Source organism: Equus przewalskii, chromosome 3, assembly GCF_037783145.1.
Source record: "Equus przewalskii isolate Varuska chromosome 3, EquPr2, whole genome shotgun sequence".
Classification (NCBI taxonomy): Eukaryota; Metazoa; Chordata; class Mammalia; order Perissodactyla; family Equidae; genus Equus; species Equus przewalskii.
The window spans coordinates 20,761,353-20,778,743 of NC_091833.1; the positions used below are offsets into that span (position 1 = coordinate 20,761,353).

Sequence of the window (17,391 nt, forward strand, 5' to 3'; positions counted from 1 at the left end):
TTCTTTCTTTACTGAGAATTAAGAAGCATTTACCGAGAATTAAGCCCTTGATGGCAGCCAGAGGAAAAGGACTCAGTCTTCCACATCTGCAGGCTTTTGGGCTCTTGGAAGGGAAAGGAGGGAGCAGAGTCTGGAATAAATGGGTTGGGGTCATTTTCAGTGACCCCAAGGCAGAAAGTTCAAAGAATCTAAATGGCTTCATTAAAATTCATCACAAGGTGCACTTATTTATCTAAAAATGATTCCTATGCCCAAGTTCAGAGCTCTGGGAGAAATTGTTGTGGTGATTGCTTTCCCAGGTTGGAACGAATATCCAGATTTGAATCTTCCTTTTCTTCACTGGTTTGGCAGGTGGGCTGTGGGGAGAGGGGGAGTGATCTCTCCCTAACACCAAAAAGTTGAACCTGCTTCCTGAAGAGATGCTAAAATCTGACAATCCAGCTGACCTCCCCCTAACAAAGACAGAGAGCAATGCCATCCAGCAATCCCAGACACCCCTCCCCCTCCCAGGCAACTGCATTTCACTTGTGGCCTTGCACAGCCTGTGGTCAGGAAAGAGCCTTTGAACACATCTCCAGGGCTGCAGCGATTAGAAGGTCTTTGATTACTCAGCTCAGCTGGTCCTCCCTTCTCTCTATTTCTCTCCTCTCCTCCCTCAGCCCCCTTCACCTTACTCAGTAGCCCAGACAGTTTTTTTTTTAAGCAACCAATTTTTTTTCCTCTCTTTTCATTTTCCTATAGCATCCTAAACCTCAAGATGCGGTTAACACTAATCCTGATTTATTTAGGGTTTATCTGCATTATTAATTCCAATCATGGAAAAAAAAGTGCTCCAAGCCCTAGTTTGTATACAAAGTTTGGGTGTTTGTGAAAGGGGCCAGCAATCCCTGGGAAATATATTTTCTTTAGATACCTTTGAAATCCAAACAACTTTCTTTTCTAGTCTGAAAATGTTCCTTGAGATGAGTCCCATCCTTCACAATTTCATTTATTATTATTTTCCCCCCATCAATATCCTTTGAAGCTGCTTCCTGCATTAATCTGGACTTAATATGGATTTAAACATTTACAATGGGAAATAATTTGGGTTAAAAAATAATCTTCCTTGATAAAGCTAGAAAAACCCCCACAACTGTCACCATCTCTGACAGCCAGGAATGGAATGAGATTTTTGAATATGCATATTGAAGAAAAGGGAAAGCAAGACTAACAGGGTGGATGTTATATTTTACGTTTTTCAGCTGTTATGACTGACTGGAGTTGAGTGATATCCAGGGTCTTGACTCGTTGTTTGAATGAATTCATCATCACTCAGAACATACGAACAGTTATTTGGTACATAGGATGTACTAAAAATACCTTCCGCAACTGTGAGGGAAGGCTGTCTCTCAGAGGGAGCAGCCTGCACCCATCGCTCACAGAGGAGCTGCCCAATAACTAACAGGTTCCAACCCCCTTCCCACCCATCCTTTCCATTTTTCCATTCTTCAGTCTATTAACTGGTATAACGCTGGAGATAGAAAGTTCACATTTCTTTGACTAGGCTCCAGGCAAGGCCAGGATTCTCCAGGGAATTCTCCCTGGATTTGACTCAAGGAGCACACGGGGATTGGAATATTTTCATGGGAATTTAAAGGAATTCAGATTTGACCTGCAAGTCTACTTTATCAGACTTCAACACTTCAGGCAGTCCTAAAAGTGTTTGGATTTCTTGGGAACTTGACAAAAGGGGCTAGGCTGAATCTAAGAAGTGCCCCTTTTCCAGGATGGAAAATAATGTGGTATGGATTTCACTACTCTCCATTCCTATGCCTGTGTCAGACATGACTAATCAAACACAGCATCCTTTCCCATTGAGCCAGGAGGCAGCCTCTGTATCCTTCTCAACACAATGGCTTGGGAGCCACCTGCAGTGCATCAGATTTGGAAGACACATCGAAAGTTATTTTACATTCCTGCTGGGTCCTGAACCACTTGGGGAGACTCTTGGCTGATCTCAGGCTTTTAGCATTCCCCTTCAGCCTACGTTGTGCATTACTGCTGGCTCCTATTCCTGTTCTTGATAATATGGGGCCGTGGAGTTGGGAACAATTCCGGAAAGGCTATACAGACCAATGTGAGGGCAGGGGTCCTTTGACTGCTGGAGCTCTCAGAACCACCAGTACTAACCAGGCAAATTGGAAACTCAGAAGGAGCCACCCTATTCTTGTTCCTGAGCCCCAGAAAGTCTGTCTCCTGTGGATTTCCTTCCAGCATCCCTCAGTCACTTGGGCCAGGATATAAGGTAGCTGGGATAATCTTCTGATCACTTGACTACTCAGAACCAATTATATCAGATTCAGAGGAGTCTCACAGCTCTTCAAGGCCTTCCTCCAATGTGCCTCTGACGGGTTCATCAGGTTCCTTCCTCTCGAGGTCCCTGTCACATCAGCCAGTTGCCATACTCCACACAAGACAGTTCTTCCCCATCCAGGAAATCTTTTCCAGTGGCCACACACTCTCCTTCCCCCTCTAAGACGTCTGCCCCAGCTAACTGACTCTCGTCTTCACTCCATGTCCCTCACCACTTTTCATCTGTGCTGTACACGTCAATAACATTTACCCCTTTCCAAAGTGATATAAATTCATTGTAGACATTTTAGAAAATACAGATATACAAAAAAGTGGAAAATTAAAATGACTTGTAATTCCATTAGGATATGCATGATTTTCCTTTTATGAAATATTTCTTTTTTATTGTAAAAAATATACATACTTAAAGAAAGCGAATTTTATAATTTCTTATATATAAATTATACCTTAATAAGCTGAGCATGTATCTATATATTATACATAGAAAAGAGTATATATAGTGTGCATCTGAACTTTATATGCTTTTTAAACAAAAACAAGGGTTTCATATTTTGTGTACTCTATTGAAAAGTCTGTAAACTTTGTTGTCTATAAACTTTTAGATCCTAAAACATAATAGCTGAACAATCTTAGGGCACATACCTACATTTCCAGTATTCCAAAGATATGTCAATGTTTGCCCATTCTTTTTTAAATTTCTTAACAGCTTTATTGAGATAAAATTTACATACCAAGCAATTCACCCAAAGTGTACAATTTAATGGTTTGGGGTATATTCACAAGGTTGTGCAACTATCGTCACATTCAATTTTAAAACATTTTCAACACCCCAAAAAGAAACCCCACACCCACTGACAGTCATTCCCACGCCCATTCTCCGCCAAACCCCCTCAGCCCTAGTCAGCCACTAACCTACTTCCTGTCTCTGTGAATTTTCATGTTGTGGACATTTCGTGCAAATGGAATCATTCAATATGTGGACTTTTGTGACTGGCTTAGCATGTTTTCAAGATTCACCCATATGTTGTAGCATTCTTTCATTCCCTTTCATTCCAAATAATATTCCATTCTGTTTGCCCATTCTCTGCAAGGGTTTCTGGTTTTCGTTTTAGTGATGTCAATTGCAGAACTTTACTGAATTCAGTAGCCCTCACAGCTCCCATCTGTGCACACTTGAATTGTTCCAGTGATTATTTTTTGTAGGATTCTACTGAATTTACAAAGAATCTTAGTTCAGTTCAGTTCAACAGATACATATTGAGTGTTGAAATGTGCAAGGTTCTTTGTTAGAAAATGCTGAGGATACAAATATGAATGGCTATAGCCTCTGTCATTCAGGAATTTACAATCTATTTATATCAAATCAGGAGAGCAAACCATGTCCACGAGTTACTCTTTATCTTTTAACTAATATTTTAATTTATGTTATTTGGGTATTGACGTGTAAATGTCTTTCAAGTTTATTCCATGTGTTTTTATGTTTATACTATGGTATTCTATAAGCCATTCAAAAACAGAAACTATGGGTTCTATTTCTTTTGTGTTACAGTAATGTTAATGATAATCATAATTACAGCAGCTACCATTTACTGTGTATTTACTTTATTTGATCTTCAAAACAATCCTGTGAGGTAGCTATAGTTATTTTCATTTGCAGATGGAGAAACTGAGGCTTGGAGTGATAAAGCAACTTGCTGAAGGTCACTCATCCGGTAAGGATGGTTGCTGGACTACACTAGGCCCCAGCTGCTTAGAGAACATTCTTAGCAGCCAGTAGGTGATAATTGTCCACCTGCCACCCTGGCAGGCAGCTCTGCATTTTGGTCTGGGCAACCTGAACTAGTCTCTGGGGGTGATAGATAAAGTCAAAGGGTCTCAAATCTTCATCCTGTGGCATTTGTGGTGGTGTCCATTTCGTTATTCTCTCTTTTTTTTTTTTTGAGGAAGAGTAGCTCTGAGCTAACATCTGCCGCTAATCCTCCTCTTTTTTGCTGAGGAAGACTGGCCCTGAGCTAACATCCGTGCCCATCTTCCTTGACTTTATATGTGGGACGTCTACCACAGCATGGCTTGACAAGGAGTGCATAGGTCCACACCTTGAAACTGAACTGGTGAACCCCAGGCCACCAAAGTGGAACGTGTGAACTTAACCGCTGTACCTCCAGGCCGGCCCCCATTATTATCTTGACAATGATGGAAAACATAACTCCCCAAAGGGCTGCCTCTGCTTGGTACAAGAAATCACTGGATGTCATCTTTGGAATTTACCGTTTTGGAGTCAAACTTTAGAAGATGCACTCAGAAATAACAAATTAGGAACCTCTCACACCCCAAAATGTGCCATTTGGCGGAGCAGCATGACAAACGGCAGGATGTGAGAACTCAGGCCTCTGATGTTGGGCCTCTAGAACAGTCCGTCTACCTTCCTAAGACACACTGGACTGGACTGTGCTGGCATCTTCAACAAGAAGGCAAGTTACTCCGTGAGTCCACATATCACAACGAAGACACTCAATAAATATTAAAGAATAATGATTGTTTCTTTCACATTCGCTGACAGGATACAATCCTGGTAAAGAGCCTTTAAGGTCTAATTACTTCGTAGGCATTGAAACCAAACTGCTAGCTGAAAAATTAATTGTGGAGCTGTCGAAGATAGAGTTGTAGGAAGTTGTTTTGAACAGTGGCGTCACTCTGAAACGCCACGTAAGATGAGGAGCAATAAACACCAATGCAAACTGCCCAAAGTAACTGAGCGAGAGGAGGCTAGAGGTGCAGCTGGCACGGAACGGACTCCCATTCATTTGCTGTTTACTTCAGTACACAAAATATGTGTTGAGGGAGTGACCAACTGAATTAATTATTTAACACAAAATGTCATTAGGGACATTGAGAACAATATGCATATGATCTCCATAGCACCAGTGAAGGCCCGAAATATTAATAACAGCAATTACAATATAATTAACATTTACTGAGCACTAGCTATGAGCCAGGCCCTATTTCAAGTGCTTTAAATATATTATCTCATTTAATCCTTACAACAAATTGTGAGGCAAATATTGTCCTCATTTTTAAAATGAGGACATGGAGGCACAGAGAAGTTAAACAACCTGCCCAACATCACACAGTTAGTAGTAAAAAAAAAAAAGAAAATGCTCAGAATTTGCCAGGCTTAGGCATATCCATTATGCCATTCTTTAATTTCTGAAGATATCACTGAGTTTCCAGGATCTTAAAGAAATATCCAGAGATTATCCAGTCCATAGTTTTCAAACTGTTCCATGGAACCATGGAAGTCGCTTCAGAAGTTCTACCAACAATAATATTCAAAGAGATTTATGCACCCCTATGTTCATCACAGCATTATTCACATTAGCCAAGATATGGAAGCAACCCAAGTGCCCATAAATGGATGAATGGATAAAGAAGATGTGGTATATATATGCAAGGAAATACTACTCAGCCATGAAAAAAAGACAAAATTGTGCTATTTGCAACAACATGGGTGGACCTTGAGGGTATTATGCTAAGCAAAATAAGCCAGACAGAGAAAGACAAACACTGCATGATTTCACTCAGATGTGGAAGATAAACAAACTCATGGATAAGGAGAACAGATTAGTGGTTACCAGAGGGGACAAGGGTGGGGTGGAGTGCAAAAGGGGTAAAGGGGCACATATGTATGGTGGTAGATAAAAACTAGACAATTGATGGTGAACACGATGCAACCTATACAGAAACTGATATATACTAATGCACACTTGAAATTACACAATGTTATAAGTCAATATGACCTTAATAAAATAAAGTAAAAAAAAAAGAGTATTTTTGCCAAACAGGGATGAATTCAGCTCCCTGGGGGAAATACGTGCTGCTTGAACTTACTTTAAATATTGGATTTCCACACAACATTTTGTTTTCATACAAAAGAGAGAAAGAGTGTTCCATTGGTATAGGTCAGTGGCTGGCAGATGTTTTCTGTAAAGGGCCAGACAGTAAATATTTTAGGCTTTGCAGGCCACAATGTCTCTGTCACAACAACTCAACTCTACTGTTGTAGTGCAAAAGCAACCATGAACAATATGTAAATGAATGAATGTGGCTGTGTCCCAATAAAACTTTATTTATAAAAGTAGGCAGTGGGCCACAGTTTGCTAACCTCTGGTCTACATCATCCCCCTGCAATCAACTGGAGTTTGTCTAAACTTTCTAAATAGGGGTTGTCTTGCTTACACACACACAGGAGGTATATTGTCCAAGACCCCTATATTTATTAATGCCAGTCATCAGAAAACCCATGCCACAGTTTAAAGGAAAGGAAACTAACGTGTATTGAATGTGAACTTTGTGTTGAGTACTCTACTAATGGTTCTACATCAGAATTAATCCTCAGCATAACTATGTAAGGTGAACGGCACGATCCCTCTAACAGAGGAAACTGAGGCTTAAATAGGAAACTGAGGTGAAAATAGTAACTAGAGTCAAACCAAAGTCTCACTATATGCCATCACATCGTGTTGACGCGGCTTAAAGCCACATCGCCTGACCGGAAGGTCATTGATAAGTCATCCTCAGTCAATTCGTCTCTAGGAAAAACCATTCAAGTTCACTTCATAACATCACTTTGCTCCTCCTAGGTGCTTCACCATCTCTATTAAGTTAGAGACTTAAACACTAGGGCTACCATTTCTCTATGAGTTTTCCCAAGCATAATACAAGAGGAGAATAACCTTGCAATTTCGATAAGCTGTTCTCCAATTTATGCTTTCTAGTCATTCATTGTCTATCTTGGTAGGTTGCACTGGGGTTTGTATTAGCTGGTGATCCTCCATGATCCATATGTCTTTTATAAAGATCATTTTTTTCTCCATCTTTTTTTTTTTTCTACCTCCTGTTCTTGCTATGCTGGGAAATTTCAAAATTCTAAGTCTTCAGTAACCTCTTTTTTTCAAACCTCTTTTTTCATTTCATGGCACTACCAGCTTGGTTATATGCCACCAGCAGATAAAGAAATCTAATTTCTTCCTCCTGCATGGGATAGGTTGAAAATGTGAGGCTGAGCTACTGGTGGTCGGAATACTAAATCTCTTCCAGAACACACATTCGTTGTCTTTTTTCATGTTCACCAAAATGCCTTGGAATGGAAGGATCTCTTACATCTATTTTTAATTTGTTCTGGATTGGTTTCCTTTCAAGAACCGGTCAACCCCATGCAACTGGCAATATGAGGTTGGTGCCCTCCCAGAAGTCAGTGATAGCATCGCCTCTAGTGGCTCTCAGTTCCAGAAAAATCCATGTCCTCAAGCTACCATAGCCCACCTCCACTACTGAAGGGGAACCCAGCTGCCTGTGAAACAGAAGAGAAATCTATCACATGTGGAAAACTCAGCCACCGATAGGCAGCTCTGCAGGCCTTTCATTTGGGGACAGACCACGGAACTGGCCCACCAGCAACAGTCAAACAGTCTTTAGCTGTGATCAGCCACTTCCATCACCTCCGAGACTGGCAGGTTTCCAATAAAGCCAATAGCCCCCTCCCTCAGGGTAAGGTCATCAGCAGGAGGCAGGCATTGTCGGTTAACCCAGCAATTTGACAACAGTGTTAGCTTACACTCTATTAGCCAGCAGCTACACCCTGACCTCTGACCCTGACATTGACCTCAGACGGCCCTCTCCTGAGGTAGACTCTGATCATCTGATTTGGCCCGCCCTGCTGGTTAGCATGAGAGAAGGCCCCTCAGTACCAAGCAGGTCTCCCTGGTCACCCCTGCTCCCAACAGAAGACATAGGCTTGAAGTACAGAAACAAGCCAGAGTTGAACCCAAGATGCCAAAGGTGAAAGTTCAGAAGCATATCCATCAGCAGCCTGTCACCAAAGGACGATGTAAGAACTATGGAAGCTTTCAGCGCAGGAATAGCCGTTGTCTCCAGACAGTTCTGCTCCTTAATGGAAAAGACATATCAAAATATGGCTTACAAAATACAAAATAATGGACTGAGATGTACATTATATGAGGGTGTTAGATTGCAATGTACTTTACAGTGGGGGAATTAGATTGAAGTGTTATGCCAGGGTAGTTAGGTTGAAATATGGATTATCCTAGGAATGTTAGCTTGAGATGTGCTTTATAACACAGTTGTTAAATTAAGATGTGCTCTTCAGTGCAGGCATTAGCCTGAGATGTGCATTATTGCAAAATTGTTAGGGGAAGATGTGGATTCCACTTTGGGAGGGGGAGAAGAGAGAGGAAAACACCTTGTATTGAATATTATTCAAGGTTACGGAATGTCTTCTGCATTATGTGGATTTTAGGAGTTTGATTGCGGGGGAATGAGAGCATGAAGTATATAAAATGCTCCTTCCCTTCTCCTTTCTCCCCAGTCAAACAATCTGCCACTTTCCCCACTTTTCCTGTTAGGGACTTAAAGGCCTCCCCCATCAATAAAAACATTAGCTCACTAAACAGCCTGATGGCTTTTCCTTCCCTGGCTTAACCCTTCGGGAGCTGGGGTTTCCTTTGGATTTGTAAAGATATTGATCCCAGATAATGTTTGCTTTTCTAACTCTCTCTTCCGTGGACTTGATGGATAGGTTCAGGGCTCCATCTCGGCAGCCAACTCACCACAGCTACCCAGGGAAAGGGGAATGGAAGGCGAGACAAGTGTTCAGTAGTTAACACCATTGGAATGCTTTCCCTGGGATGGACAGGCAGAAACGCAGTGGCTGGGGAGAAATGTGGGGGCTCCAGTCCCTTTCAATCAGCACAGGATTTCACTTTCGATTTTCCTCATTCTTATCCTGATCCCTCTACCAGTATTTCTTTACTTCAGCTTAGAGTGTTGTATAATTTCTAATGAATATCAGATGCTATCTCGAGGTTGGCCGCCCTGAGTTGTGTTTTTAAAGACTGGCTTTCCAGTTAAAGAAAGTGCTTCTCTGCAGCATTATCGATATAGATGAATACAGGTAGCTGTGTGGTTTACTTATGATACCGGTCTAGGTGGGGCCAGTTTGAATAAACCCTCACCCCAGATACAAATCTTACCCAGGAAAAATAAGTGAAGCGAAATGGGAGCATCATTTTGCTCATTAACCACGCGGCCTGCAAAAGTTCACCAGCCGTCTCCCCAACAGTGTGTTTGTTCTTTCTTCTCTTCCTTAGCTTGGAAGATATAATTTACAGCCTCCAGAAGTCTAGCCGAGCGTGATTGGATGGTGTCCAGCTTTGCCGGAATCAGAGAGGTGAGTTCCAGCCTTCTTGTTTCTCAATGAAAGAAAATGTTATACCAGGTGAGTTCACGCAGTCAAAAAGACTAACCTGCCAGACAAGGGCACCAAACAAAACCAAACAGTTCAAAGGAAATTGTGGTGTTACTAGACACCCCTGCATTGTGCCTTGAGGTTCCAGGAAAGAGGCAAGCGGCCATTTCTGTGTGCATTTTGTCAGGCTCTATTTCTCTAGATAGAAAAGTGAGTTTTGCTGCAGGACAACAGTATTACCTTCCCTGGCTGAACTTGCTGTGGGTCAAACACAAGACATGTGACAGAAATATGCTGGCCAGGTGAAAAGCAGCTCCACCCACCTGGTGTGTCTTTGCCAACTTTAGTCTCTTTGTCGGCATTCCCACTCCTCCTCTCCGAGAGCATTTCCTGGTGAAAGACTTTTTAAAAGTTTGCCTTATTCTCCAGCCTGGTGTGGGTGTCCATTCCTGCCTCATTTTCTGACATCACATTTTCCTTAAAAATAGGCTATGAGAGCTATTTCTATCCCCTGTCAAGGGATCTGTCCAGCCAGACTCCCACGGGATGTAGGAATGAGTTTAAAACCAATCCTGGAGAAGAAAAAAAAAAGAGGGTTGGCTTAGACCCAGACTCCATTTTTAAACAAATCTTCTGTTGGGTCAAGTGAGATATTTGGGGCCCCTCCCTATGAGAGGGATTACAATATGGTTCCCTTGAAACACCACCTGAAATCTCACTCCAAAGAAGAGACCGAATAGCGTCCCGACAGAATCACGGTGGCCTGGTGGTCAGAAGCAGTTTTGGAATCAGTCCCACCCCCATCACTTAATTGCTTTGTGAATTTGGGCAAATCACTGGACTTATTTGAACCTCAATTTCTCCATCCACAAAATGGGTCTAACGGTAGTATCAATTTCACAGGGATATTACAAGGATCACATGGGCTAATGCATATAAAACGCCTAGTCTTATGCCGGCCTCAGGTTAATCCCTCAACAAACAGTGGCTGTCAGCTTTATAACTTTATTGCTATACTAGCAGGTGTAACAGTGAGCCTGTTTACCTCGGGCTCCTGCAGTGTAGCCTTATCATATACCACACCGACCCTCATGCGCTCATTAACACACCTGGTTTTAGAAACACGCTGTGTCTCCTAGCCTCGCTCCTTTACAGGAGCACCGTTTATGAGGATTTTCTCTGTACAGGAAGAAGGGCAGCCCTGCCTATGAGAGGAGAAACAGATTAGAAGGGCCTCACTGATGGAATATAATCCCTGCTCTGTACTCTCTGGTAACTAGCCATGATTGTGTTTCAAAGGTAACAGCTCATCTCCACCACAGGGATTGGCGCACAGTCCACAAATAGGGCCTAATGTGATCCGACAGGCCTGATTTCTCTAGATATATGTTAAAACAACATGCCCAGTGCTGATGGCTCCAAGGTCCTGACCTTTAACGAGGACTTATGACGTAAGGCAAGCTGCCTAGGAGAGCAAGCAGGGCAGAAGGCCAGAGGGACAAGGTCATTGGCTAATGAAGTGGTCAGCATTGAGTTTCTGTCACTCAGCTGGTTAAGAGGCAACTGAGAGGGAAGTAAAAGAAAATGGGAACATTTAAGAAACAAAGGGATGGACCACATTTGAGCTAACACTCCAAAACTGAACTGATGTTGTCAGAAGTCAGGGTGACGAAATGCAGCCCATCTGAGCCTTCATTGTGGCCATGTTCAGTTTTACCTGCTGAACACAGGCTGGTTGAAACAGCTTTTGAAAGAAGCTAACATTATATAAATCCCAACTAGGAATAAAAATGAACAGGTACTAACCCAGCCTGCTCTTTGGTTCAAATTGGCTTCTGACACATAGGAAGGAAAAGTAGTCAAGAAAGTGGGCTTGGAAATGGATTCCAGATCGATTCTCTCTGGGCTCTGGGCAAATACCCTCTGAGCTTCAGCATCATTATCTGGAAAACTAGTAACAGTACCCACCTCAAAGGGCTGGCAGAATTAGGGGAGACAATTCATGTCAAGGGCATAGTATGGTGCTTGGCACAAAGCTATCACTCAAATGTGAGCACTTATTATTGTTATTCAACATGCTCTAACAATCTTAGAGAGAAGTGTGGGGCTTTTTTTTTTCCTTTTTTTCCCAAAAGCCCCCTGGTACATAGTTGTATATTTTTAGCTGTGGGTCTTTCTAGTTGTGGCATGTGGGACACCACCCCAGCATGGCCTGATGAGCGGTGCCATGTCCGCACCCAGGATCCAAACTGGCAAAACCCCAGGCTGCCGAAGCGGAGCGCATGAACTTAACCACTCGGCCATGGGGCTGGCCAAGTGTGGGGTTTTTAAAAAATGGATAATAAATTGGGTGTTGTAAAGTAAGAAAACAACTCAATCAGTTTCACAGCGGCAATTTCTAATGCTTCCCATTGGGCAAGTTCTTCAGACTCTCACCAAGTCAACAAACATTTACTGAAAACTAATGAGTGCTGAGCACTATGCTAGGTCTTGGGATGGGGTTGTATATGGATCAGAATCATTCCCGACTTCATTCTTCACAGCCTCGCTGGGGAGGCAGAAACTTCGAGACTTACAGCATAAGTGGTAGTATATTTCAAGACTATAGTATGGGTGGGGGCAACCAACTCTTCCTGAGAGCATCAGAGAGAAGTTAAAGAGATGAGGACCTCCATATCTGTTATAGCACTTGATTGTCCAAATGATGCCTTGGGGGCAGGTAAGACTGATCACTCTCCCCCATTCATTTTATATATAAAGAGGTCAAGACCCAGTCAGGTTACCCTTGCCTTTGTTTGCAGTAGTTTGTAGTAGAACTGAGACCATTATCTCAGTCCCCACACTTCCAGGACGGAGCTTCTTGGCAGTATCAGAATGAATCATGACCCCTGATGGCCATCCGAGGTCCTAACTACCGCTATCATCAAAGCCAGATTTAACCCACCTCTTGAACATCCCAACACACAAAGATGTAGAGGATTTCAGTTCCATGTCCTGAATTAATTAAAAGATTCTTTCAAAACTTTTCCCTCTCGTTTCCCAAAGTGAAACACTATGGGCGAGGGAAAGAAGCCCTGAGTGGACAGATGGAGGAGCAGCACGCTGGGCTCAGCAGTGCAGGGTCTCCCTCCAGTCCCATCACCACTGATGCCTCAGGTCCCCAGATGAGGAGTCATCGTCCCTGCCCACCTCTGTTACAATGATGATCTGAGGATGAACTGAAAGCACTGATCTGAGGAAGTGCTTTGAGTGTTGAATGGAGGGCATAAGGTTCCATGGAGATGATTATCAAATTAGAATGGAGTAGCCTGGGAATAAAGAGGTCGAGTGTCACCGGGGCAGCCAACTTTCTATTCCCATCGTAACCCAACCCAACCTCTTTCTGAGAATTCAGTTCCTTGGGATTTTGGGGGGTTTGGAGACTAGTAGAGCAGCACAAATGCTCATATCCCATTAACCAAGGCTGCTATCTTTCTTTCAAATATGCACCCAGATTTAAGCTTACTTTCTGCTTATAAAGATAATATATAATCTCTTTTTAAGATGCAAGAAATTTATCAAAGCATAAAGAAAGTTAAAATAACCCTAAATTCCACCACCCAGAAACAAACACTGTTAACTTGGACTACATCCTATCAGATGTCTTCTGCATACATAAATATATATATGTCTTATTTTATGTCGTGGTATCATATTACACATGCTGTCCAAAACAATATACCATGTCAGTGAATTGTAGATTTGTATGTTCCTTTTCAACGATTGCACTGCATTCCAGTGTTGGATGTACTGTCAGTTATTTAACGAATCCCCTAAGGATGAGCAGTAATTTTATTATAAACGATACTCTAATGAACATCCTTGTGCTTGGTGAATCTGTCCAATTGTCTCCTTAGGATAAATTCCCACAAGTTGGAATCGCTGGGGAAGCTGTTCCCTTCAGCCAAATGATAAGAGAGAATTCACATGGAGCGGTGAGGGAATAAAGGGACAATGACCAGTCAAGCTGACGAGTCCCATCAATCCTGACCTGTGACGATTGCAGGAACCCTTATCCATTCATCCATGGGGAAAGGAGGGTGAGAGAAGGTGAATTTTCATATCCCTGAGATTGACATCATGACATGAGGGTCTAGAACTAGATGACTGTGTTCCTTCACTTCCCCACTTCCTGCGCTTCCTGCCCTGGCCTTTAGACCCACTGCACATCTTATAGCCCACTCTGCAGCACTTTCGTCCCCTCGTCTCAACCATCAGTCAGTGGGTTCCATTTTCTCTTGACTGGCCTTTCTTTCTGATGCTTTTCTCCATATGGGGCCCAAAGGTTGATTAACTCTTTTGGGTAGAAGTAGGCACTGATAGCATCCAAGCAGTGAGTTGAGTTGGGTGATTACACTGCAATGTTTTAATTTGCCTTTGGACAAATTCCATAAGCTTTCCCAAGAAAATCTCTCATTAGATGTAATCATTTAATTTAAGAACAGTTGGGAGAGGAAGATGAGCTAAGATGACAGATGGAGGAATGCAGATGTGTGTGTCTTAGAGAGACTCAAAAGCGCTCTGAGGATTTGGCATCCAATGAAACACAATGTCGGTTTTTAGTGCTCGTGTCCAGGAATTTGAGAAATTTTCAAAAAATCATAAAAATACAGAGGTTTTCTAGGATGACAAGAAGTTTTCATTATTTTCTCTTGTGTGTAAAAACGTAACAAGGTCAACTAAAGAACTAGATACCCCTCTACAGACCCCCCAAATCCAGCAAACACAAAAAATAAAAATTTGAGTGGCCTTGTAGGAAGGCAAAACAAAGCAAAAAAATAATAGCCAGGCTGCTGTTAGAGAGAAGTTCCCTTTGCTCACGTTGCCACAAAGATAGCTTTTTTAATTCCATGCTTACACTGGTTTCCTTCAATCGTTCCTGAATTTTCTGGACATCCTAATTTGGTGTTTGCATAATTCAACATCTATTATTGTTTTGGGACCACAGTTATTATTTTAATTATAATTTAAAGCTGCCTAATATACCCAGAGGTCATTGGGCATCTAAAAGAAATAAATAAAAACAACTTGCCATTTTTAAAAGCAGCGTGTTTATTTGGAAGTCTCATGAGCCTCTCAACTAAGACATCATAAAACCTTCAAATAAACTAAAACGGAAGCAAAATAAAATGACCGGTCTTAATCTCCTTAGAAGGCAAGCAGGAGAAGGTTGCAGCTGGCTGCGTGCTGGCATGAGAACTCTCAGAATGATTTTATTGCTGAGTTTGGGAACCCCAGTGTACGTCTTGATCCCCACACGCCATATTGCAATCTGCATAGTCCTAGTCCTAAATTTATAATCCTTGAGGCTTGGTATGAAGTTTTAGCCAATGAGAGGTGAGCCTAACAATGAATTTGATGCAGAAAAAGAAAGAGGCATTCTAGAGGCTTGGACGTGCCTACCTACTGACTACTTCATCCAGATGACTTTGGATGGCTTTCTCCAGTGGAGGTGTCAACAAAGCAGATTGAAGTCTTATCAACTCTGATATTTTGAATGTAGAATTGCTAAAATATCAAAGTCTAGTGATTTTACATTTGGAAGGCTAAAGAAATTTCAAAACAGTTCCATAATGTTCCTACATGTGAGTTTCCATAACAGAAAACTGTAAAATCATTTTCAAACCATTTACTGCTAGCATTCTCCATGTAATCAGAGCTGTTATGGTTTATTAAGCAACAGAATTATCTAGTGGGCAGGAGGTTTATGCTGCCGCAAGACCTTCTTGCTACACAAGTTTGCAAGTCAGTAAGCATTATGGAATCCACTGAACAAGCATAGTCAGGATTTCCAGAGGGTAGCATCTATTCTCTCTATTCCAAGAATGGTCTTAGATAGTTTAGGGTGACTCTCTTTTGGGGCACAAAGAGCTAGACTGTAAAATTTGGGTCACTGAAAGTTCTGAGAACAAGGCAGAGAGTGTCATCCTCAGAATGGCAAAGAATGGGCTCCCAAAGATCTCCTTCCTTACTGTGGAAGAAATAAGAACGAAAAGAAAAGAAAAGAAAAGGAAGGAAGTTGATCCCCAGGGTGGCAAACTCAAATGGCTGGATGAACTAAATAAAGAATAAAAATAAGTGAAATAGGAATGGCACAATTCAATAGGGAGAGGTGGGGACTGTGGAAAACATGCTCAGCCTAAAGGGTAGCTGCTGCTCAACTCCAGCTGATGGTTCCAAGGCCCAGTATAACCAGAGTTTTCAATTCTTCAAGAGAAGCTGGAAATACATTTTTTTTACTTGAAATATCTCAAATTTTGAGTGTTGGCAATCAATTTGATACACTCACACAACATAGGAACCAAAGAAGAGATTCTACATGCCACATTGAGCTCATGGGCCATAAGTTTGTAAATTGTATGAGGCAGAAGTAAGCAGTTGGGAACTAAAAAGAGGACCAGGTTCTGAAGCCTGGAATGGATCATTTATATTAAAGAGTGCTTTCATTCTCTGTCTCAGACAAGGGAGAGTCTTATCATGTCTTGGTACTAATTCCCATCTATAAAGGAAAATATATACTTTTTCTCTCCCGTGCTATCTAATAACCTCAAACCTAAAATAGCTTTTAATCTGCTTTATTCTTTCTTGCTGATTCTCTTCATAAATATTAGGCTGATGAATGAATTCTGTGTGTACTGAGCTAGGCTAATGCTTAGGATCTCTTAGCCTTCTAAGATGAGGATGAATTGATGCCTAGAAAGTATTTGTAGAAGGTAGAAATCTGTTTTGAGCCTATCTGCAAGATTTCTTGGATAAATTATAATATAGTTTATTGGTTATTTAAGGATACTATCCTTACAGCATTCCTGGCATTTCAGCTTAAAAATATTGATATTCAGAAGGTATATCAGTCAGTTTTTACTAAGTAATGCTGCAGTAACAAACAATCCTTAAGTCTTAGTGACTTGCAACTAAGGCACATTTTTCATGCACAAATTATGTGAAAGTATCTTTGCTCCATTTCATTTAAATCACGTGGTTGTATCTTGGCTCCATTTCATCTTTATTCTGAGCCTGGGGCTGAAGGAGCAGCTCCTCCCTAGCTTCAAAATAATGTCATGCTAGAAGAGAGAAAAGAAACCACATGATGGCTTTTAAAGCTTCTGCTCAGAAGTAGCATACATTCGCTTCATCTCACGTTTTATTGGTGGCCAAAACAAGACACATGGCCAAGCCCGATGTTGATGAGGCAGGAGAAGTATTACCCTCTTGTAGGGAAGAACAATATTCAGGAACAATAAAACACTCTTCCACAGAGGACACTGCCTCAGAGACTTTGAAAGGGAAAAATAATGGGGAGGTTCCCCAACATCTCCTGTTGGAGAAACAAAGCTAGCCCTCAGGCTCCATTCTGACCTTGGTAGGGACTATTGAGGTAATTTGAGCAGTGAGTAGTTAAATACATGGCATTTGGAGTCAGACTTCCTGGATTCAAATTGTGGCTCTGCTATTTCTTGGCTGTCAGGCCTTGGGTATGTTACTCAACACTCTTATGTCTCAGTTTCCTCATGGAAGCACATCTATCTCATAAAGCTGTTGGGAGGATTCAGTGAATGAAGGTATTTATTTAGATATGTGTTTGGCACATGCTAAGTATTGACTGCTACTGCAGTGATGATAGCTGGAAAGCCATCAGCTCAAATGCATCTCAACCACCTTCTCAGTAAGAGTCAAAACCCCTCCATTAGAGCTAGATTACTCCAGGTCTTTTTGGCTTCAAGAATCCCATATTAAAA

The 17,391-nt window shown here is 41.8% G+C and overlaps 1 protein-coding gene across 1 annotated transcript in view; it reads left to right on the forward strand.

The window, feature by feature from the left end:
• Positions 1-17,391, forward strand: part of ZFHX3 (zinc finger homeobox 3) — a 1,295,574-nt gene that overhangs the window by 981,797 nt on the left and 296,386 nt on the right. The window contains exon 13 of the mRNA XM_070613798.1: positions 9,519-9,598. The gene's annotated coding sequence lies outside the window, so the exon portion shown is untranslated. The remainder of the gene's footprint in view (positions 1-9,518; positions 9,599-17,391) is intronic.